The sequence below is a fragment of the Oncorhynchus gorbuscha genome, linkage group LG17, assembly GCF_021184085.1.
Source record: "Oncorhynchus gorbuscha isolate QuinsamMale2020 ecotype Even-year linkage group LG17, OgorEven_v1.0, whole genome shotgun sequence".
NCBI classification, from domain to species: domain Eukaryota; kingdom Metazoa; phylum Chordata; class Actinopteri; order Salmoniformes; family Salmonidae; genus Oncorhynchus; species Oncorhynchus gorbuscha.
The window spans coordinates 48,315,789-48,341,517 of record NC_060189.1 but is presented as its reverse complement, the minus strand read 5'-3'; the positions used below and the strand labels follow the sequence as shown (position 1 = coordinate 48,341,517).

Genomic DNA, 25,729 nt, shown 5'->3' with positions numbered 1-25,729 from the left:
AACTTGCAGCAGGCCGGGCAGAAAAGTTTGCTGTTACTCAGTCAGAATGTGCATGGGCGGTTCATATTTTCTCCCTACCCTCGGCAAGGCTTGTTAGATATTATGCTTGCAAACGTCCTCACCATTTGATGTATCATAGTAGTAGGCGAACTGGAGGCAGCAGCGATCTAAACGATCAGACCGAAAACAACATGCAAGTGAAGCGTGTGGACAGAGAAATACAAGCTTCACTCTATCGAATCAGTGCAGCAGGATCAACGTACAGCCCCGCCTTTCTGTTTACAGACAGGAGAACTAGCCAGTTGAGTTATTTTAGACCACGTAGCACCGTGCACTTGATTGAAAGTTGGGCGCTACCACCCAGATTGAAAAAAAATTAAAAAATACTTTGATCATAGGAAAATTGCCTATATCTGTTAAGATGCTTGTTTTCTCCGACTACTCGGCACACCCCTACCGGCTCACCCACAAACAGAGAGTCTGATGATAGAGGCCTACTGTTGCTGTACTGTTAGCAGTATGAGCTCACCCACAAACAGAGAGTCTGATGATAGAGGCCTACTGTTGCTGTACTGTTAGCAGTATGAGCTCACCCACAAACAGAGAGTCTGATGATAGAGGCCTACTGTTGCTGTACTGTTAGCAGAATGAGCTCACCCACAAACAGAGAGTCTGATGATAGAGGCCTACTGTTGCTGTACTGTTAGCAGAATGAGCTCACCCACAAACAGAGAGTCTGATGATAGAGGCCTACTGTTGCTGTACTGTTAGCAGTATGAGCTCACCCACAAACAGTGAGTCTGATGATAGAGGCCTACTGTTGCTGTACTGTTAGCAGTATGAGCTCACCCACAAACAGTGAGTCTGATGATAGAGGCCTACTGTTGCTGTACTGTTAGCAGTATGAGCTCACCCACAAACAGTGAGTCTGATGATAGAGGCCTACTGTTGCTGTACTGTTAGCAGAATGAGCTCACCCACAAACAGTGAGTCTGATGATAGAGGCCTACTGTTGCTGTACTGTTAGCAGAATGAGCTCACCCACAAACAGTGAGTCTGATGATAGAGGCCTACTGTTGCTGTACTGTTAGCAGTATGAGCTCACCCACAAACAGTGAGTCTGATGATAGAGGCCTACTGTTGCTGTACTGTTAGCAGAATGAGCTCACCCACAAACAGTGAGTCTGATGATAGAGGCCTACTGTTGCTGTACTGTTAGCAGTATGAGCTCACCCACAAACAGTGAGTCTGATGATAGAGGCCTACTGTTGCTGTACTGTTAGCAGAATGAGCTCACCCACAAACAGAGAGTCTGATGATAGAGGCCTACTGTTGCTGTACTGTTAGCAGTATGAGCTCACCCACAAACAGTGAGTCTGATGATAGAGGCCTACTGTTGCTGTACTGTTAGCAGTATGAGCTCACCCACAAACAGAGAGTCTGATGATAGAGGCCTACTGTTGCTGTACTGTTAGCAGTATGAGCTCACCCACAAACAGAGAGTCTGATGATAGAGGCCTACTCTAAACCTTTCATGTATATATTTTTTTCACCTTTATTTAACCAGGTAGGCTAGTTGAGAACAAGTTCTCATTTGCAACTGCGACCTGGCCAAGATAAAGCATAGCAGTGTGATCAGACAACACAGAGTTACACATGGAGTAAACAATTAACAAGTCAATAACACAGTAGAAAAAAAGGGAAGTCTATATACAATGTGTGCAAAAGGCATGAGGTAGGCGAATAATCACAATTTTGCAGATTAGCACTGGAGTGATAAATGATCAGATGGACATGTACAGGTAGAGATATTGGTGTGCAAAAGAGCAGAAAAGTAAATAAATAAAAACAGTATAAAACCAGTATGGGAATGAGGTAGGTGAAAATGGGTGGGCTATTTACCAATAGACTATGTACAGCAGCAGCGATCGGTTAGCTGCTCAGATAGCTGATGTTTGAAGTTGGTGAGGGAGATAAAAGTCTCCAACTTCAGCGATTTTTGCAATTCGTTCCAGTCACAGGCAGTAGAGTACTGGAACGAAAGGCGGCCAAATGAGGTGTTGGCTTTAGGGATGATCAGTGAGATACACCTGCTGGAGCGCGTGCTACGGATGGGTGTTGCCATCGTGACCAGTGAACTGAGATAAGGCGGAGCTTTACCTAGCATGGACTTGTAGATGACCTGGAGCCAGCGGGTCTGGCGACGAATATGTAGCGAGGGCCAGCCGACTAGACCATACAAGTCGCAGTGGTGGGTGGTATAAGGTGCTTTAGTGACAAAACGGATGGCACTGTGATAGACTGCATCCAGTTTGCTGAGTAGAGTGTTGGAAGCCATTTTGTACATGACATCGCTGAAGTCGAGGATCGTTAGGATAGTCAGTTTTACTAGGGTAAGCTTGGCGGCGTGAGTGGAGGAGGCTTTATTGCGGAATAGAAAACCGTTTCTTGATTTGATTTTCGATTGGAGATGTTTGATATGAGTCTGGAAGAAGAGTTTGCAGTCGAGCCAGACACCAAGGTACTTATAGATGTCCACATATTCAAGGTCGGAACCATCCAGGGTGGTGATGCTAGTCGGGCATGCGGGTGCAGGCAGCGATCGGTTGAAATGCATGCATTTGGTTTTACTAGCGTTTAAGAGCAGTTGGAGGCCACGGAAGGAGTGTTGTATGGCATTGAAGCTCGTTTGGAGGTTAGATAGCACAGTGTCCAATGACGGGCCGAAAGTATATAGAATGGTGTCGTCTACGTAGAGGTGGATCAGGGAATCGCCCGCAGCAAGAGCAACATCATTGATATATACAGAGAAAAGAGTCGGCCCGAGAATTGAACCCTGTGGCACCCCCATAGAGACTGCCAGAGGACCGGACAGCATGCCCTCCGATTTGACACACTGAACTCTGTCTGCAAAGTAATTGGTGAACCAGGCAAGGCAGTCATCCGAAAAACCGAGGCTACTGAGTCTGCCGATAAGAATATGGTGATTGACAGAGTCGAAGGCCTTGGCAAGGTCGATGAAGACGGCTCCACAGTACTGTCTTTTATAGATGGCGGTTATGATATCGTTTAATACCTTGAGTGTGGCTGAGGTGCACCCGTGACCGGCTCGGAAACCAGATTGCACAGCGGAGAAGGTACGGTGGGATTCGAGATGGTCAGTGACCTGTTTGTTGACTTGGCTTTCGAAGACCTTAGATAGGCAGGGCAGGATGGATATAGGTCTGTAACAGTTTGGGTCCAGGGTGTCTCCCCCTTTGAAGAGGGGGATGACTGCGGCAGCTTTCCAATCCTTGGGGATCTCAGACGATATGAAAGAGAGGTTGAACAGGCTGGTAATAGGGGTTGCGACAATGGCGGCGGATAGTTTCAGAAATAGAGGGTCCAGATTGTCAAGCCCAGCTGATTTGTACGGGTCCAGGTTTTGCAGCTCTTTCAGAACATCTGCTATCTGGATTTGGGTAAAGGAGAACCTGGAGAGGCTTGGGCGAGGAGCTGCGGGGGGGCGGAGCTGTTGGCCGAGGTTGGAGTAGCCAGGCGGAAGGCATGGCCAGCCGTTGAGAAATGCTTATCGAAGTTTTCGATAATCATGGATTTATCGGTGGTGACCGTGTTACCTAGCCTCAGTGCAGTGGGCAGCTGGGAGGAGGTGCTCTTGTTCTCCATGGACTTCAGTGTCCCAGAACGTTTTGGAGTTGGAGCTACAGGATGCAAACTTCTGCCTGAAGTAGCTGGCCTTAGCTTTCCTGACTGACTGTGTGTATTGGTTCCTGACTTCCCTGAACAGTTGCATATCGCGGGGACTGTTCGATGCTATTGCAGTCCGCCACAGGATATTTTTGTGCTGGTCGAGGGCAGTCAGGTCTGGAGTGAACCAAGGGCTGTATCTGTTCTTGGTTCTGCATTTTTTTGAATGGAGAATGCTTATCTAAAATGGTGAGGAAGTTACTTTTAAAGAATGACCATGCATCCTCAACTGACGGGATGAGGTCAATGTCCTTCCAGGATACCCGGGCCAGGTCGATTAGAAAGGCCTGCTCACAGAAGTGTTTTAGGGAGCGTTTGACAGTGATGAGGGGTGGTCGTTTGACTGCGGCTCCGTGGCGGATACAGGCAATGAGGCAGTGATCGCTGAGATCCTGGTTGAAGACAGCGGAGGTGTATTTGGAGGGCCAGTTGGTCAGGATGACGTCTATGAGGGTACCCTTGTTTACTGAGTTAGGGTTGTACCTGGTGGGTTATACCTACAGTAACTCTTTACTGTTGCAAGTGAGTCAGACCACATACTGTACAGGTTTAGCTTTACGGTGTATTCTTAGTGGCTGTGATATCCACGTGTGAGTTTGTGTTTATCTGGACCCTTGTGGATAAGTGAGACAATATACAGAAGCTGTTGCTAGTGCCACATACCGAGAAGGTTTGGACCCTGGTTTTCCTGCCAAACAGTCAGGAGGCATCGCATTGTTTGACTTTAATTTTGTGATGTTTGTGTCCATAACTCCATGTGTGAATGTGTGTTTGCCTGGACCCTTGTGGATAACTCACAGCTGATGATGGCTGCTGGGTGCTTTGGTCTCTCTGCCCATTCACACAGTTGTCCACAGCTGTGTCAGTGTTACTGATGCATGGCTGAACTCTGAGGGTAAACCGAACAGTGACCCCGACATGGATGGTATGACGCTCTCTCTTACCCTCCTTTCCCTCTCCTTCTCTTTCTCTCTCTCTCTCTCTCTCTCCCCCTCTGGCTCTCTCTGTCTGTCCACACACGCTCTCTCTTACCCTCCTTTCCCTCTCCTTCTCTTTCTCTCTCTCATTCTCTCTCTCCCCCTCTGGCTCTCTCTGTCCGTCCACACACACTCTCTCTTTCTCTCTCTCTCCCTCTCTCTTTCTCTCCCCCTCTGGCTCTCTCTGTCCGTCCACATACGCTCTCTCTTACCCTCTCGCTCTCTCTCCCCCCCCTCCCTCTGGCTCTCTCTGTCCGACCACATACGCTCTCTCTTACCCTCTCGCCCCCCCTTCCCCCATCTGGCTCTCTCTGTCCGTCCACACACACTCTTTTGATGGTGTGATTCTCTGTGGACGTCCAGTCCTCCAGATGTGGCCTTGCTGCCGTCTCCATAACTCTGTGCCTGAAGCGTGCCCATTGACCGCTGTCTCCATGTCACTCAGTGCCTCAGCATGCTCATTGGCCAGTCAGGCTGAAGGGTGGCTTGGACAGCAACATCTGGCCAATAGGAGACAATCTGGACCAGTATCACATAGGCTCAAACCACCTGGCCTACTGTGTTTGGTGGCAGCTTCAACAAGGCATAGTCATTACACTTAATTCAGTCAGGGGGCGAATGGGGAATATGAGAATAGCTGGCACACTTTATTGTGGTGGTTCAGTTTAGGGTTTGTTTGCGAGTAAGATTTTCTCAGTTAGATGGATTACATCCTCACTCATCGGATGTTCTATAATGATTTATAGTTTATAAAACATACGAATGAGCTTGTTAAACTAAGATTTAAAGTGGGCTATTTTTGCAGACACAGATATGGTCTCTTAAGTCGTCAGGAAGCAGATTGTGCAGTCAACCTTTCAACCTGTTCTTAATTAGGGTGGAACTATTTATCAAAGTACAGCTGCCTCTACTTTTAAACCTCCCCCGGATGCCGTTTTTCATAGCACCCTTTGTTTTGTCACAGGAGACCGTTTTTTTATTACTCATCACTGTATTCTTTACCAAAAAGTTGGCTGTGCTTCTTTTGAAGTTACGCAGATCACATCATTACGCTCTTTTTGTTCACAAGCTTCCGACTTACCGAACTTCACTGTTAAGATTTTAAAATGACAAGTTAACCAAACGTGTGAACTCGGGTTTGATAACTCTGGAGACTCCTTTGGTGTCCACAGAGAGTTAAGTAAGTCAGCCTTCACTTTTCTAGTTGCACATTTGTTAGGTTCTTATTTTTCCCATATTCCAGACGAATTGGTAGAATGCTCGTGCGCTTTGGTCAGCGCTTCCATGGCTTTATTAAACTCTGGGAGCTCTATATTACAGGGAGAAACTGTTCCGTTTGTCGCCATATCAATAGTTGTTTTTCCCTAAACACTCCCGACCGTGTTCAGGGTATTTTAGATTTCTTCACTCCCGTCTATAATACACACCTTATTATTAAGTATTTTCTAAGATGGCACCACACACTTCCCCCGGATTATACTGAATTGGTCAGGGCAATTAATACTTTGTATTAGAACCGATACCATAGTGTCTGCGAATTTATTACTGGAAAATACCGACAGGACGTTATGTCCATTTCCAGTACTTCCTCAAATATCACTTATTGATAACCCACCTCATCTCTCATCGCGCCCTCTCCCTATAGGGCATAAAGCAACCTCTCTCCGTATTGATGCTGCTACTACACGTAAATCAAACAGTGTTCGAGTATCCTCTCTTTTCTTTTTGTTTAAAAAAAAAACTCACCATCTTCTAGAACTCTCGTCTTAAACCAAAACGTCACTGCAACTGGGACTTTTGTCCTTTTTCCAGATCTCGCAGGGGAATATCCTCACTAGGGACCTATCCTATATGGAACCTACCCTTCACTTATATTGGATATAGGAACTAGCCTACCTTGTTCGTTGCCAGCTTTGCTCCACTGATCTGGATTCTATAGTTTGACTATAAATTGTGGTGAATCCTGCCGACAACGCCATCTGTTAGGTTCTTATTTTTCAGAGTAAATAACTCAAGGACACTAGATAAGCTTTAACCAAGTTTAATTCTTCCCAAAGGTTCTGTACAGCTGTAAATCAAACAACCCAATATTTCTCCCATCACAGATTATATATTATATATATATATATATATATATATATATATATATATGGTTCTACAGGAAAAGAGTAACAGGATACTAAATCCGTATTACTCCCTTCAGGGGATCTCCTGACCTCAACCACTCCTTCACCTAATCCACAGATATCCATCTGTCTCCCCTATATCAACACATCACTCTCCTCTCCTCCATCAAACATATTCCAAAGCCTTCTGGCTTTTTACAGAGAACCCTTAACTTCTGACACGAAACCCATTCTCTTCCACTCTTCCTACTCAAGGCTTCTTCTTCTCTATCATTTATTTAATATCTCAATGTTCAAAATGTCGAATTCAACAACATGTTTGGGATGATCTCCAAAATACATGTTGAATAGATACTTCAGTGTCCCTAGGGCAGTTCAGGCAGTGAACAGAGGATTCTTATCATGAAGAATGTTTTTGTTGTTGATGGTTTTGGGTGTATTTATGTTTCTCCAATATGTGTTGCCTTGTATTTGTTTCATATTGTATTTGATTGTTGATGTATTTTTATGAAATTGTACAATGCAAGGCTCCCTCGTAAGAGACACCGGTCTCAATGGTGACTCTCTGATTTTAAATGAAGGTAAATGAAAAGGATTGGTACTGTAAGTTTAGCTCAGCTAGCATTAGTGATGCATTGGACCGTTAATAGAAGAGGCACATAGAGCATCACTGGCTGCGATCCCCGTACAGGAATCAACATCAGGGGATTTTTCTTTGCTGGGAGTATTGACCGAAGTGAACTGATTTGAAGACAACGAGCAATTACTTCCTTGCGCACCAATAATTTTAGCGAAGCTTCATTGATTGACTGTATTTCTGCCCAATGACCACTGATCTTCTTGAAATCTTGCTGGGTAGATAGCCAATGATCTGAGGTAAACGCCAGTATGTAATGGTTTTGGGTTGGACCACCATTCCTTGTTTGTAATCGCACGCGTAACGAACTCCATTCTCGCCTTGACTATCAGAGGAGTTGCTGTGACGCTTGTTACGCACAGCAGTATTTTAGAAAGTTGTATTTTCAACGATTTCATTGAAGACGTCATGGCGAAGTCCAAGCAAAGTCTAAGTATACAGATATAGAAGAGATTGATCGGGAAAGTGAGACAGATTATTTTGTTTGAGGAATCTTTGAGTGTTATGATTCAAACAGGAGCTGAGGAGCTGTTTCTGCAAGGACAGGACGTACTTCTGGACGGGTAAGTGCTAATGCCGTTTTATGAAATATATATATATATATATATATATATATATATATTGCAATGAAGTGTGTGTCTGTGTACAAACAAACAAACATTTCATTGCAAAAAATATATATATATTTTACTTTTTTTATTCAAATTGAATGGAGTAGAACAGCAAACACACACATGGCCACTGCGCCTGCTACACCTCCATTTCCATATGAAATAGCCATTGGGTGCTGTTCGGGGAGGGCAGGCCCACAACAATGGCTGGAGTTGAATGGAACAGCACTTCACCTTAGTGACTGTTCCCTCTGCTCTATACAATACATATCTGTTTATTTTATGTGATGATAAAATGACAATTATTTAAATGTTTTCTTTCACAGTGATAGCGACTCCGACTGGGAGCCCCCGGTGCCAAGCTGCCCGCTCTACCTCTGCCCCCCCAGTGGTGTTCATATGCCACAGTTCATTACTGCAGGCATGACTGTGCCTCAGGGCCAAAAGGGCACAGCATGGAGGTGTCATTGTGTTCTGTGTCGCACCTGCATCACTTGTACAGTTTGCCTCTGCTTTACATCAGAAAGAGACTGCTATGGGACATGGCACAGGCAGCGAAATATTGTGTAGAGGACTTCCAAGGGTTCTACTGGTTTTTTAAAATATTTTTTTCCTAATATTTTTGTATACATTTTTATATATTTTTTTGTGTGTTAGAATTGCTTTTTGATATGTGGTAAATAGTTATTTGCACTGTTCCTGAAGTTATCAGTCTGAAACTTTGCACACCTACAGTTGCCCTCTTGTGTTATCCATCAAAATTATCTCCAGCATCCTATCTGACTGTGTGGCTATTCTAGTACATGTGAAAGATGATGCTACAACAATAAAAAACAGAAAACGTATTTTCTTTCTTTCTCTTTTCTTCCACTAGATCTACTGTGTTATATTCTCCTACATTCAATTAACATTTCGACAAACTTCAGAATGTTTCCATTCAAATGATACCAAGAATATGCATATCCTTGCTTCTGGGGCTGAGCTACAGGCAGTTAGATTAGGTTATGTCTTCAGGCGGAAATTGAGAACAAGGGATGCAGCCATAAGAGGTTAAAGCAACCCCTTCCTCTTTCTGTCTGTCCTTATCCTTACCACTCCCTCCCTCCTCTGACTCAGCAGTTAGTCTGCTTATCAGTGTAGGATGTTAAAGCAACCCCTTCCTCTTTCTGTCCGTCCTTATCCTTACCACTCCCTCCCTCCTCTGACTCAGCAGTTAGTCTGCTTATCAGTGTAGGATGTTAAAGCAACCCCTTCCTCTTTCTGTCCGTCCTTATCCTTACCACTCCCTCCCTCCTCTGACTCAGCAGTTAGTCTGCTTATCAGTGTAGGATGTTAAAGCAACCCCTTCCTCTTTCTGTCCGTCCTTATCCTTACCACTCCCTCCCTCCTCTGACTCAGCAGTTAGTCTGCTTATCAGTGTAGGATGTTAAAGCAACCTCTTTCTGTCTGTCTGTCCTTATCCTTACCACTCCCTCCCTCCTCTGACTCAGCAGTTAGTCTGCTTATCAGGGCTAGATAATATGTTGGCTGTCTGTGGACGGCCGGATAGATACTGTCCAGAGCAAGGCCTGGGATGTCATCATGGCCACATTACTGCCATAGCACCAGACATACCAATAAGCACATGCACACAGCTTTAATGTGGGGACCAAACAATTGATTCCCATTCAAAATCCTATTTTCCTGAAACCTAACCCCTCAGCCTAAAATAGCCTTTTTCCTTTCCGGGACTGGCGACATGTCTCCACTTGTCCGAATGTTCCTTATTTTACTATCCTTGTGAGGGCTTCTGGTCCATTTGGGATGCATCCATTGGCTCTCCTTGCTTGGAAGAAAAGCTGGCAACTCAACAGTGAGGTCTTTCTGACTGAAATGTAGGCTAGCTGCAGAGATGGAAAATGTGTATCACAGACTGGATGTTCAGAGTAAGCCGCAAAGATGACTCCGCAGTGTGGTTGACCACATGTGGTTGACCACGGCTGCTTCTTCCCAGCGTGATGGGAGGTGTACAAGTTGTCGTATTAAATAATCATTTTAGTGTATTGGAAATGTTGCTTTTGCACGTGGTTTCCACATAAAATAATAAAATATATGGGCCTAATATAAGTGTAGTTATTAGATCTCCTTGTCAAGGGAAGGTATCATTTTCTAGCAACCATGAATGCGATGGTTATATTCAATCAACTCAACCATTATAGAATAGGCAAGCAGAGCAACAACCTCTTTATTTCCTCAACACAGTCAGCCACTATAGGCCTAAAATAGGGTATTTTAGACTCCTCTGCGATAACATAAATCATTTCAGGGTTACGCAACTACAGTTTTGCCTCAGGACAAAAATGGAATGTGATATGTAGTTAAGCTAAGCCATCCCAGTAATTTCAATGTTTCATCATGGTTCTAATAGTGTGTGTGTGTGCGTGCGCTAATAGACTCACAGATCGGAATTGAAAACCTAGGCATTTTTTTCTCTTAAGATGCTCCCTGCCATAATTACTATTTACTTATTCATTTTTATATATATATGCGCTTCGCAACTCATTAAGCTAACTCATGGTGCCAGGAAATCAGGAAGAGGGATGTTCTTTTTATAACTCACTATGATCTTATCAAGTAAAGGCAGAAGATCATTTGCATTGTAATGCCAGTGCTGGGCTTTGATTGGGTAAATGAAAGTAGTCCAATAATAGCCTGGGCCTTGTCAGTGTGAGCAGTGATGATTGGCTGTTCATGCAGTGTTTACACAGTTGATTGGATGGGAGAGTCATTCAACTCTTTTTGCGGTGATCTGACATGAAGGTCAAAAGACCACGAGGGGGGGGGGGGGTTTGTTGTAGTCGTAGATAGCAGGACAACTAGGGGCTTATTCAGACTGAAGAGCGTTGAAACAATGTCATTTCAAATGACATTACATGTACATAAACCTTTCTATTTCCCTTAGCAATGGAATGTCCCATGCTGAGAGAGGGGATCGGGGACATAGTGACCTGCTGTTCCAGCTCTACGGGTTAAATGTTTCATGAATCTCATCATAGCCTTTAGCCAGTAAATATGCAAACACTCATGAATTTGAGCTGCAAGACAACAGCCAGTGGTGGATCTACTGCTAACATTTTCGGGGACACTGGTTAATTGAGGTAATATGTACATCATGTAGGTAGAGTTATTAAAGTGACTATGCATAGATAATAACAGAGTAGCAGCAACGTAGAAGGGGGGGATGCAATGCAAATAGTCTGGGTAGCCATTTGATTAGATGTTCAGGAGTCTTATGGCTTGGGGGTAGAAGTTGTTTAAAAGCCTCTTGCACTTAGACGTGGCGCTCCAGTACCTCTTGCCGTGCGGTAGCAGAGAGAGCAGTCTATGACTATGGTGGCTGGAGTCATTGACCATTTTTAGGGCCTTCCTCTGACACAGCCTGGTATAGAGGTCCTGGATGGCAGGAAGCTTGGCCTCGGTGATGGACTGGACCGCACGCACTACACTCTGTAGTGCCTTGCGGTCGGAGGCCGAGCAGTTGCCATACCAGGCAGTGACCCATGCCAAGTATTTTCAGTCTCCTGAGGGGGAATAGGTTTTGATTGTGCCCTCTTCACGACTGTCTTGGTGTGCTTGGACCATGTTAGTTTGTTGGTGATGTGGACGCCAAGGAACTTGAAGCTGTTAACCTGCTCCACTACAGTCCCGTCAATGAGAAAGGGGGCGTGCTCAGTCCTCCTTTTCCTGTAGTCCATAATCATCTCCTTCGTCTTGATCACATTGAGGGAGAGGTTGTTGTCCTTCAACCACACGGTCAGGTCTCTGACCTCCTCCCTGTTGGCTGTCTCGTCGTTGTCGGTGATCAGGCCTACCACTGTTGTGTCATCGGGAAACTTAATGATGGTGTTGGAGTTGTGCTTGGCCGTGCAGTCATGAGTGAACAGGGAGTACAGGAGCGGACTGAGCACGCATCCCTGAGGGGCCCCCGTGTTGAGGACCAGTGTGGCGGATGTGTTGTTACCTTCCCTTACCACCTGGGGGCGGCCCGTCAGGAAGTCCAGGATCCAGTTGCAGAGGGAGGTGTTTAGTCCCAGGGACCTTAGCTTAGTGATGAGCTTTGAGGGCACTATGGTGTTGAACGCTGAGCTGTAGTCAATGAATAGCATTCTGACATCGGTGTTCCTTTTGTCCAGGTGGGAAAGAGCAGTGTGGAGTGCAATAGAGATGGCATCATCTGTGGATCTGTTGGGGTGGTACGCAAGTTGGAGTGGGTCTAGGGTTTCTGGGATGATGGTGTTGATGTGAACCATCACCAGCCTTCCAAAGCACTTCATGGCTATAGATGTGAGTGCTACAGGTCGGTAGTAATTTAGACAGGTTACCTTAGTGTTCTTGGGCACAGGGACTATGGTGGTCTGCTTGAAACATGTTGATATTACAGACTCAGAAAGGGAGACGTTGAAAATGTGAAGACACTTGCCAGTTGGTCAGTACACGTCCTGGTAATCTGTCTGGCTCTGCGGCATTGTGAATGTTGATGTGTTTAATGGTCTTACTCACATTGGCTGTGGAGAGCGTGATCACACAGTCGTCCAGAACAGCTGGTGCTCTCATGCATGCGTCCGTGTTACTTGCCTCGATGCAAGCATATAAGTTATTTAGCTTGTCTGGTAGGCTTGTGTCACTGGGCAGCTCTCGGTTGTGCTTCCCTTTGTAGACTGTAATAGTTTGCAAGCCCTGCCACACCCGACGAGTGTTGGAGCCGATGTAGTACGATTCCTGTATTGATGCTTTGCCTGTTTGATGGTACGTTGGAGGGCATAGCGGGATTTCTTATAAGCTTCTGGGTTAGAGTCCTGCTCCTTGAAAACAGCAGCTCTACCCTTTAGCTCAGTGCTGATGTTGCCTGTAATCCATGGCTTCTGGTTGGGGTATGTATTAGAGGTCGACTGATTATGATTTTTCAAAGCCGATACCGATTATTGGAGGACCAAAAAAAGCTGATACCGATTAATTGGCCAATTTTGTTGTTGTTTTTTGTTGTTGTTGTTGTTGTAATAATGACAATTACAACAATACTGAATGAACACTTATTTTAACTTAATATAATACATCAATAAAATCTATTTAGCCTCAAATAAATAAATAAACATGTTCAATTTGGTTTAAATAATGCAAAAATAAAGTGTTGGAGAAGAAAGTAAAAGTACAATATGTGCCATGTAAGAAAGCTAACATTTAAGTTCCTTGCTCAGAACATGAGAACATATGAAAGCTGGTGGTTCCTTTTAACATGAGTCTTCAATATTCCCAGGTAAGAAGTTTTAGGTTGTAGTTATTATAGGAATTATAGGACTTTTCTCTCTATACGATTTGTATTTCATATACGTTTGACTATTGGATGTTCTTATAGGCACTTTATTATTGCCAGTGTATCAGTATAGCTTCCGTCCCTCTCCTCGCTCCTACCTGGGCTTGAACCAGGAACACATCGACAACAGCCACCCTCGAAGCAACGTTACCCATGCAGAGCAAGGGGAACAATTACTCCAAGTCTCAGAGCGAGTGACGTTTGAAACGCTATTAGCGCGCACCCCGCTAACTAGCTAGCCATTTCACATCAGTTACACCAGCCTAATCTCGGGAGTTGATAGGTTTGAAGTCATAAACAACGCAATGCTTGAAGCATTGCGAAGAGCTGCTGACAAAACACACAAAAGTGCTGTTTGAATGAATGCTTACGAGCCTGCTGGTGCCTACCATCGCTCAATCAGACTGCTCTACCAAATCATAGACTTAATTATAACATAATAACACACAGCAATACGAGCCTTAGTTTCCGGATTCAACCATATTAATGACCTATCATCTCGAAAACAAGATGTTTATTCTTTCAGTGAAATACGGAACCGTTCCATATTTTATCTAACGGGTGGCATCCATTAGTCTTAATATTCTTGTTACAGTGCACAACCTTCAATGTTATGTCATAATTACGTAAAATTCTGTCAGATTATTTCGCAACGAGACAGGCGGCCCAAACTGAATTTTGGCCCATTCCTCCTGACAGAGTTGGTCAGGTTTGAGTCAGGTTTGTAGGCTTCCTTGCTCGCACACGCTTTTTTAGTTCTGCCCAGACATTTTCTATAGGATTGAGGTCGGGGCTTTGTGATGGCCACTCCAATACCTTGACCTTGTTGTCCTTAAGCCATTTTGCCACAACTTTGGATGTATGCTTGGGGTCATTGTCCATTTGGAAGACCCATTTGCGACCAAGCTTTAACTTCCTGACTGATGTCTTGAGTTGTTGCTTCAATATATCCCCATAATTGTCCTCCCTCATGATGCCATCTATCTTGGGAAATACACCAGTCCCTTCTGCAGCAAAGCACCCTCACATCATGATGCTGCCAACCCCGTGCTTCAAGGTTGGGATGGTGTTCTTCGGCTTGCAAGCCTCCCCCTTTTTCCTCCAAGCATAACGATGGTCATTATGGCCAAACAATTCTATTTTTGTTTCATCAGACCAGAGGGCATTTCTCCAAAAAGTACGATCTTTGTCCCCATGTGCAGTTGCAAACCGTAGTCTGGCTTTTTATGGCGGATTTGGAGCAGTGGCTTCTTTCTTGCTCAGCGGCCTTTCGGGTAACTTGTTTTACTGTGGATATAGATACTTTTGTACCTGTTTCCTTCAGCATCTTCACAAGGTCCTTTGCTGTTGTTCTGGGATTGATTTGCACTTTTCGCACCAAAGTACGTTAATCTCTAGGAGACAGAATGTGTCTTCTTCCTGAGCGGTATGACGGCTGCGTGGTTCCATAGTGTTTATACTTGCGTACAATTGTTTGTACAGATGAACGTGGTACCTTCAGGCATTTGGACATTTTTCCCAAGGATGAACCAGACTTGTGGAGGTCTACAGTTTTTTTTCTGAGGTCTTGGCTGATTTCTTTTGATTTCCCCATGATGTCAAGCAAAGAGGCACTGAGTTTGAAGGTAGGCCTTTAAATAGATCCACAGGTAAACTTCCTATTGACTCAAATGATATCAGTCAGCCTATCAGAAGCTTCTAAAGCCATGACATAATTTTCTGGAATTTTCCAAGCTCTTTAAAGGCACAGTCAACTTAGTGTATGTAAACTTCTGACCCACTGAAATTGTGAGTTAAGGGAAATTATCTGTCTGTAAACAATTTTGGGGAAAATGACTTATGTCATGCACAAAGTAGATGTCCTAACCGACTGGTCAAAACTATAGTTTGTTAACAAGACATTTGTGGAGTGGTTAAAAAACTAGTTTTAATGACTCCAACATAAATGTATGTAAACTTCTGACTTCATACCTACCTACCTACCTACCTACCTACCTACCTACCTACCTACCTACCTACCTACCTACCTACCTACCTACCTACCAGTGGAGGCTCCTCAGAAGAGGAAGGGGAGGATCATCCTCTGTGAATTTCATTTGAAAAAATAAAAAAATGACTATTATGGTAAAACTACTAAATATAATCACGTCACCAAATAATTGATTAAAACACTTTTTTTTTGTAAATGAAGGGCTAAGGTAGTCTCAACAGCACTCTGTAGGGTAGCACAATGGTGTAGCTGGAGGACAGTTAGCTTCAGTCCTCCTCTGGGTAAATTTACTTTAATGCAAAACCTAGGAGGCTCATGGTTCTCACCATCTTCGATAGACTTGCACAGTTATTATGACAACTTTCAGCATGACCTGACATGTTGTCCACCCAGTCAAAGGATCAGAGAATTAATCTAGTTCTGAAAGCATAAGCTACAGCTAGCTAGTACTGCAGTGCATAAAATGTGTTGAGTAGTTGACTCAAAGAGAGGGAGAGGCTGTAGTTGAACAGTTTTGAACAAATTAATGTCTTCCACAATAAAGGAGAAGCAAGGGAGAGCTAGAGAGGGAGAGAGTGTCTTTTCCACCCCCTTACTTAGCTAGCAAATGTGGCTAGCTAGTTTAGCTTACTCAAAGACCCTGCTCAAACAGAGGGATGCTATGTTAGCTAGCTCGCTATGACTATCTAATACAACAGTGGAACTCTTCCAAGTCAAGGTCAGCTTTTGTGTCAGTGCTGAACTGCTTACCTACTGTACACTGTTACTCCATGATTGTAGCGGGTTTACTAACGCTTTAGCTATGTTGACTATGATGTTACTTTAGCTAATATGGTGGCAACGATGGAGGCTGTTTGTAGCGTTTATGATATGGTTTTGAATGTTGTTGTTTTTTTGCCTGGTCATATACAGCTGATGCGTTGTGCAAGTCCACAAGTGAAGACTTGAACTTCCACACGCAAAGACTTGCACATAATTTAATCCTCTAATTTATCTCTCGCTAAATTTGTACCTACGTTGTAAACCTTCATTCATAGGCTTGGTTGGGAACATTTGATTATCAATTCAAGTAGCCTAAACCTATCGCTGTTACATTTTACTGGGTGAACGGAATATGAATGACAGTCATCCAATATGCTGTTATATAAATAATGTTATTGAAAAAAAATAGCGATCGTCTTCATCTTAAACGGCACTGACCGCTCCTTCATACATACATTATATATATTTTTTTAATTTGACCTTTTATTTAACGAGGCAAGTCAGTTAAGAACAAATTCTTATTTTCAATGACAGCATAGGAACAATGGGTTAACTGCCTTGTTCAGGGGCAGAACGACAGATTTTTAGCTTGTCAGCTCAGGGATTCGATCTTGCAGTCTTTCGTTACAAGTCCAACGCTCTAAACACTAGGCTACCTGCCGCCCCATATATACATGCATACATACATACATGGTGAGCACTACTGTACCTGTTTCTCACCTTACCTTTCCCTACCCACATTCGCTGCAGTAGGCCCCAGTAACTCCCCAGGTTTGATTTGTGCCCCACACCCAGCTAGGGTGGACTGAGTGGAATGACCAAGCCCCTAGCGAGAACGTCAAAAAGCCACTCTCAATGCGGTGCAATTTCAGTACAGTAATAATTCATCTAAGGTATTTCATGCTCATTCCCTCAAGACACACACATGGAGAGGGAGGGCGGAAGGGAGGAGGGGCGACTTACAATATGCCTCACCGATGTGATGCTGCTGCTGCTACCGTGGAAACAGGCTTGTTCTATGCCGTGGGTTCTCACACACACACACACACACACACACACACACACACACACACACACACACACACACACACACACACACACACACACACACACACACACACACACACACACACACACACACACACACACACACACACACACACACACACACACACACACACACACACACACACACACACACACACACACTCAACCAAGGTTAATACGAAACTGACGGGAGATGTGAAAGCTTTCCTTAATGTTATGGAGATAAGGGAGACATTAAAGTTGTCTGTAAATGTAGCCTATGCTATGTGAATGGCCATACATCATTGCACGCACGATAGAACAGCAAAGAATGTAATGCGATTTTTGCTATACCACAATGCTTCTGTTTCATCAAGAAAACAATAACAAATGTACTGGTTTCGATCAGTGGCTCTGTCTCAACTTATGCACCTTTCAACTTCAAAGGTTAAAAAGTTGCAAAATTGATGTTCCAGTCCTAGATTGCCCTTTTAACAGAATCCCTTTAAAGATAAATCATTTAAAACTCAATTGATGACACTGTCATAAACAATATGAAGTTTCTTATGAGAAATGACTGCATGTTACAGCCCTGAGCATAGATATGGAGAAACCAGGAAGGTAGAGGGTCGATAATGACGATGGAGGGTTTGATTTACAGGTCCTTGAAGCTGGAGAGGCTGTGAGGCAGAGAGAGGCTGTGAGGCAGAGAGAGGCTGGGAGGCAGAGAGAGGCTGGGAGGCAGAGAGAGGCTGGGAGGCAGAGAGAGGCTGGGAGGCAGAGAGAGGCCGTTTTTTTTAAATTCGAGAATATAATTAATCTGTTGAAAGGAGTTTCTTGATTTTTGTCATTGCATTGACAATTATCTGTCGAATGAGATGAGTCATTCTATTGACTAGGGCTGTGCCGATCCCAATATAGCAAAAAAAGATTCCATGGCAAAAATGAAAACACGAAGCAGACAAAACTCTTTAGTCCTTTTAAAACTTGCTGTATATAAAATACTGTGTTCTATAGATTGGAAAATAAACAAATACATTTAACTCATTTGAATTTGAATGGCAACATAATGTTTGTTTCCAACATTAGGGCTGTTTTCTTATTTAGTTTCCTTGCCATGATACTGGTATTGTCCCGGCCCAAATATTGACCGTAGGACTACATTTTATACGAACAAAACACACCGCAAAGACTGACTGCTAAAAGCAGCTGGTGGCCACTCTGTGTTGGCGATAACCTGCTGGGTGTCGACGTACAGTGACAATTCTACATGTTGTATCGACGGGAAATGAATAGAACATGATGGCAGATATTTCTACTCAGAGGCGATTGGACAGCTAACTGTTGCTTTTAACCATTTTGTCGGCACAGTGTGTTTTGTTCTTAACATTTTGGGAGCACCAATAGTAGAGCACCCGGATTAGGGTTTCTTGGAATGCAAGAACCTCATGGAGAGAAGGCTTTGTAAATGGGTCGATGATCTTCATCAACATGATCAAGGCAAACGGACTTTTTGTTGTTATTGTCCTTCCTCGTGCACACTCTATACTATATTCTCTGGCTTGTCTGTATTCTCCATCTGTCGCTCACTCTCTCTTTCACTGCCTCTCCTTTATTCTATTGCTCTCTTCTCACCTCGTCCTCGACAGGCTGCTGCTTCTCTTCCTTTGTCTCTCTCTCCCCCTCCTCCCTCCCTCCTTCCCTCTGTACAACATGTTCTCTCTCACAGTTCAGTATCATTCAATAGATCAGGTGTACAAACGTGTGTGTGTGTGTGTGTGTGCATGTGTGTGTGTGTGTGTGTGTGTGTGTGTGTGTGTGTGTGTGTGTGTGTGTGTGTGTGTGTGTGTGTGTGTGTGTGTGTGTGTGTGTGTGTGTGTGTGTGTGTGTGTGTGTGTGTGTGTGTGTGTGTGTGTGTGTAAAATGTGTGTGCATGCAAGCGTTTGTTCCATGCATACGTGTGTGTGCGTAAAAAAATAAAACGCATCTACTTAGAATAGAATCCATAATAGGCGCTTGTCACTTGTCTGAGCGACACAAAGCCACTATTTATAAAAGGTATTTTCTATCTGTCCGTCATGCATGCCTTTTAATGAATTATTTCACCCCATGAATATTAATGCTGTATAATATTGAATTAATAACCGGTGATTATGACGGACTGACCAGTGATAATTAACATATAAACAGGATCACTTTAGAAGATCATGGCTGCGTCCATAAATGGCACCCTATTAAGGACACTATCTTTGGTCCTTAGGGGTCTGGTCAAAAGTAGTGCAATATATAGGGAATAGGGTGCCATTTGGAATGACGACCATGTCTTATTCATCGTTGCTGTTGTGGCTTGTTGGACCCTTGAGTGTACATAGCGAGTCGGGTTTTGTCCCAAATGGCATCCTATTCCCTATGTACTGCACTACTACTCCCAAGGGTCCTGGTCAAAAATAGTGCACTAAATAGGGAATAGGGTGTAATTTGGGACATGGTCCCTTTGTCGGTCTCATCTTTAGTGACAGTGGCTGTCTGTCTGCAAGCTAGCGTGACTATTCATTAGCTCCTCTTATCGTGGTCATTAGCCCTAGATGAATATATACTAGATCCTGTTCATGTCAACTCAGCAAAAAAAGAAACGTCCTCTCACTGTCAACTGCATTTATTTTCAGAAAACTTAACATGTGTAAATATTTGTATGAACATAACAAGAATCAACAACTGAGACATCAACTGAACAAGTTCCACAGACATGTGACTAACAGAAATGGAATAATGTGTCCCTGAACAAAGGGGGGGTCAAAATTAAAAGTAACAGTCAGTGTCTGGTGTGGCCACCAGCTACATTAAGTACTGCAGTGCATCTCCTCCTCATGGACTGCACCAGATTTGCCAGTTATTGTTGTGAGATGTTACCCCACTCTTCCACCAAGGCACCTGCAAGTTCCCACACATTTCTGGGGGGGAATGGCCCTAGCCCTCACCCTCCGATCCAACAGTTTCCAGACAGGCTCAATGGGCTTGAGATCTGGGCTCTTCGCTGGCCATGGCAGAACACTGACATTCCTGTCTTGCAGGAAATCACGCACAGAACGAGCAGTATGGCTGGTGGCATTGTCATGTTGGAGGGTCATGTCAGGATGAGCCTGCAGGAAGGGTACCACATGAGGGAGGAGGATGTCTTACCTGTAACGCACAGCGTTGATATTGCCTACAATGACAACAAGCGCAGTCCGATGATGCTGTGACACCACCGCCCCAGACCATGATGAACCCTCCACCTCCAAATCGATCCCTCTCCAGAGTACAGTCCTCGGTGTAACGCTCATTCCTTTGACGATAAGCGTGAATCCGACCATCAACCCTGGTGAGACAAAACCGTGACTCGCCAGTGAAGAACACTTTTTTTGCCAGTCCCGTCTGGTCGACCGACGGTGGGTTTGTGCCCATAGGCAACGTTGTTGCCGGTAATGTCTGGTAAGGACCTTCCTTACAACAGGCCTACAAGCCCTCACTCCAGCCTCTCTCAGCCTATTGCGGACAGTCTGAGCATTGATGGAGGGATTGTGCATTCCTGGTGTAACTCGGGCAGTTGTACCTGTCCCACAGGTGTGATGTTCGGATGTACCGATCCTGTGCAGGTGTTGTTACACGTGGTCTGCCACTGCGAGGATGATCAACTGTCCGTCCTGTCTCCCTGTAGCGCTGTCTTAGGCTTCTCACAGTACGGACATTGCAATTTATTTCCATGGCCACATTTGCAGTCCTCATGCCTCCTTGCAGCATGCCTAAGGCATGTTCACACGGATGAGCAGGGACCCTGGGCATCTTTCTTTTGGTGTTTTTCAGAGTCGGTAGAAAGGCCTCTTTAGTGTCCTACGTTTTCATAACTGTGACCTTAATTGCCTACTGTCTGTAAGCTGTTAGTGTCATAATGACCGTTCCACAGGTGCATGTTCATTAATTGTTTAGGGTTCATTGAACAAGTACGGGAAACGGTGTTTAACCTGTTGCGACGAGCAATCCCGTATCCGGGAGCGTACTTATAGCCTCAAGCTCATTACCATAACGCAACATTAACTATTCATGAAAATCACAAATGAAATGAAATAAATATATTGGCTCACAAGCTTAGCCTTTTGTTAACAACACTCATCTCAGATTGTCAAAAAATGCTTTTCAACCATAGCTACACAAGCATTTGTGTCAGAGTATTGATAGCTAGCATAGCATTAAGCCTAGCATTCAGCAGGCAACATTTTCACAAAAACAAGAAAAGCATTCAAATAAAATCATTTACCTTTGAAGAACTTCAGATGTTTTCAATGAGGAGACTCTCAGTTAGATAGCAAATGTTCAGTTTTTCCAAAAATATTATTTGTGTAGGAGAAACCGCTCCGTTTTGTTCATCACGTTTGGCTAAGAAAAAAAAAGAAAATTCAGTCATTACAATGGCGAACTGTTTTCCAAATTAACTCCATAATATCGACAGAAACATGGCAAACGTTGTTTAGAATCAATCCTCGAGGTGTTTTTCACATATCTATTCGATGATAAATCACTCGTGGCAGTTTGGTTTCTCCTCTGAACAAAATGGAAAAATGCACGCACCTGGAGATTACGCAATAGTTTCGACGGAGGACACCGAGCGGACACCTGGTAAATGTAGTCTCTTATGGTCAATTTTCCAATGATATGCCTACAAATACGTCACAATGCTGCAGACACCTTGGGGAAACGACAGAAAGTGTAAGCTCATTCCATGCGCATTCACAGCCATATAAGGAGACATTGGAACACAGCGCATTCAAAATCTGGCTCACTTCCTGTATGGAATTTCATATTGGTTTCGCCTGTAGCATTAGTTCTGTGGCACTCACAGACAATATCTTTGCAGTTTTGGAAACGTCAAGAGTGTTTTCTTTCCAAAGCTGTCAATTATATGCATAGTCGAGCATCTTTTCGTGACAAAATATCTTGTTTAAAACGGGAACGTTTTTCATCCAGAAATGAAATACTGCCCCCAGAGGTTCAAGAGGTTAAACCCTTTACAATGAAGATCTGTGAAGTTATTTGGATTTTTATGAATTATCTTTGAAAGCCAGGGTCCTGAAAAAGGGACGTTTTCCCCTATCCACAAACAACCACAGTTTAAATCATTGTTGTTTGGCGACTTTTACATTTCTATCTGCTTTTATCCTTTTGTCCTTTTTGTTCCTCCCTGCTTCCCCTCTTCCTCAGGACACATAATTATTCTTCAGTCAGCATGACACTCTTTTCATGTCACAACGCCAAAGGATAACATGATCTCCTTTTGAAAGCACTGTTGAAATACGCTCCCTGGAATATCCTGTTGCCTCCCACTCCATTGTGTGTTAGCATAATGATTAGCATTTCCCAATAGAATGCGCTGCTGTTCAGGCTAGCATCGTTAGCCTGAATTGTAGCATTAGCATATTAGCTAACTGCCTTCTGTAGGTCAACAAGGGGAATGATTAGCATTAGTATTCAGTGAGGATGCCTGGCTTGAACGCTACTGGACGCCCATCCACTTAAACTGAGTGGATTTAGCAGCAGATTTACGAGCAAAGTCTAATCTCATTAGTTCCTGGTCCTCTGTTCACCTCATTGATTACCAAAACGTTAATTTACATCCTATGATTACTAATTAGGCATTTGTACCCTGTCTGAAATCATCCTGTTAGTAGCACATGGGGATGTTTGACACGTACTCCTCTGGCTTAAGTGTTGCCTCTTGTGCCGCTGAATAGGTAGCTTTTCGTTTAGCGCCCAAAAGCTAAGACACTTAAGGAGGGCGGTAACGTGCGCGAGCAGGGCAGATTTCCTGGGCTTGAGCCTCAGTGTGAGCCCAATCGGGAGGAAGTGGTACTTGCTAAGGAAGCATCGTGATGTCCTTTACATTAGCATGTGACATACTCCCATCCTTTCAGGTACATATAATTTTCATCTTGGTTCCTGCAATGCTAAACACATAGTAGTTCAATAGATACACTGAGTGTACAAAACATTTAGGAATATTGAGTTGCTCCCCCTTTTGCCCTCCGAACAATTCGTTGGGGCATGGACTCTTCATGGTGTCGAAAGCGTTCCACAGGGATGCTGGCCCATGTTAACTCTAATGCTTCCCACAGTTGTGTCAAGTTGGCTGGGTGTCCTTTGGGTGGTGGACCATTCTTGATACACACGGGGAATGGCACACACATACAATCCATGTCTCAACTGTCTCCAGGCTTAAAATATCCTTCTTTAACCTGTCTCCTCCCCTTTATCTACACTGATTGAAATGGATTTAACAGGTGACATCAATAAGGGATCATAGCTTTCACCTGGTCAGTCTGTCATGGAAAGAGCAGGTGTTCCTAATGTTTTGTGCACTCAGTATGTTATTGTACATGTGAAGAATGCAAGTGTTGCAAATTGTATTTCCATTTAAAAGACCTTCCATTTACTTATAGATACTCAGGATGCATCCTAAATGGCACCCTATTCCCTAAATACATTTACATTTCAGTCATTTAGCAGACGCTCTTATAAAGAGTGACTGACAGTAGTGAGTGCATACATTTTTGTACTTTTTCTACTGGTCACCCGTGGGAATCGAACCCACAATCTTGGCGTTGCAAGTGCAATGCTCTACCAACTGTATTACACTACATACTTCACATTCATATTCTTCTCAGTTTATTCAATCGTTCTCTCACATGCTGACCAGACCGGACACGTCGCGTGCGCGAAAAATAAATGTTGCCGAAATTAAAGTTAGCTAGCAAGTGCAAGCTAACTAGCTAAATTGCCATACATGTTTAATGCTTTTCGACATGTGCCCAAATTAATGTCATTGGTTCAGAGTTTGTTTTGATATTTTAACCTGCGTGTCGTGATCGCGTTTGGTGTGGGGGGGGGTGGCAAAATGAATTTATGCACGATAGCGCACTATGGCGCACGTGCTCAGCCGGTTTTGTTTCCGTGTCAGAATAATAGTAGAGAGAACGATTGATTTCAGATTTGATTTCTTTCTTCACATTCCCAGTGGGTCAGAAGTTTACATACACTCAATTAGTATTTGGTAGCGTTGCCTTTAAATGGTTTAACGGGTCAAACATTTCAGGTAGCCTTCCACAAGCTTCTCACGGTAAGTTTTTGCCCATTCCTCCTGACAGAGCTGGCCTCCTTGCTCGCACACAGTTTTTCAGTTCTGCCCACAAATCTTCTATAGAATTGCGGTCAGGGCTTTGTGATGGCCACTCCAATACCTTGATTTTGTTGTCCTTGAGCCATTTTGCCACAACTTTGAAAGTATGCTTGGGGTCATTGTCCATTTGGAAGACCCATTTGCGACCAAGCTTTAACTTCCTGACTGATGTCTTGAGATGTTGCTTCAATATATCCACATAATTGTCCTCCCTCATGAAGCCATCTATTTTGTGAAGTACACCAGTCCCTCCTGCAGCAAATCACCCCCACATCATGATGCTGCCACCCTCTTGCTTCACGGTTGGGATGGTGTTCTTCGGCTTGCAAGCCTCCCCCTTTTTCCTCCAAACATAATAATGGTCATTATGGCCAAACAGTTCTATTTTTGTTTCATCAGACCACAGGGCATTTCTCCAAAAAGTACGATCTTTGTCGCCATATGCAGTTGCAAACTGTAGTCTGGCTTCTTTATGGCGGTTTTGGAGCAGTGGCTTCTTCCTTGCTGAGCAGCCTTTCAGGTTATGTTGACATCGGATCCGTTTTTACTGTGGATATAGATACTTTTGTACCCGTTTCCTCCAGCATGTTGACAAGGTCCTTTGCTGTTGTTCTGGGGTTGATTTGCACTTTTCGCACCAAAGTTTGTTCATCCTTAGGAGACAAAATGCTTGTCCTTCCTGAGCGGTATGACGGCTGCATGGTCCCATGTTATACTTGTGTACAATTGTTTGTACAGATGAACATGGTACCGTCAGGTATTTAGAAATGGCTCCCAGCATGAACCAGACTTTCTGAGATCTTGGCTGATTTATTTTGATTTTCCCAAAGAGGCACTGAGTTTGAAGGTAGGCCTTAAAATACACTCACAGGTACACCTCCAATTGACTCAAATGATGTCAATTAGCCTATCAGAAGCTTCTAAAGCCATGACATAATTTTCTGGAATTGTCCAAGCTCTTTAACGGCACATGTAAACTTCTGACCCACTGGAATTGTGATACAGTGAATTGTAAGTGAAATCAACCGATAGGCAAGTGCGTAGCCCTAATCAACGCCACATCCTCTTGGGGTAACTCAGCACTTTTCACATCAATGCCTCCAGAATGTTGTCCAGAGTACAATTACCGCAACATCTATCCTTTTATATGTTGACCATATGTTGACCATGAAACTAGCATCCGATAGCATTGTATCAGGCACACAGCGCCCTTTCATCTTGGCATGGTGAGACAGATGGATACTATTCATTGTGTCTGCATCCTAAATCGAGTCCCACAGTGGAGGTGTCATAGTA

The 25,729-nt window shown here is 43.8% G+C and overlaps 1 protein-coding gene across 3 annotated transcripts in view; it reads left to right on the top strand.

Moving 5' to 3' along the window:
* LOC124001493 (F-box only protein 41-like) overlaps positions 1 to 25,729 on the top strand; it is a 128,838-nt gene that overhangs the window by 29,080 nt on the left and 74,029 nt on the right. The gene's annotated exons all lie outside the window — the stretch shown is intronic.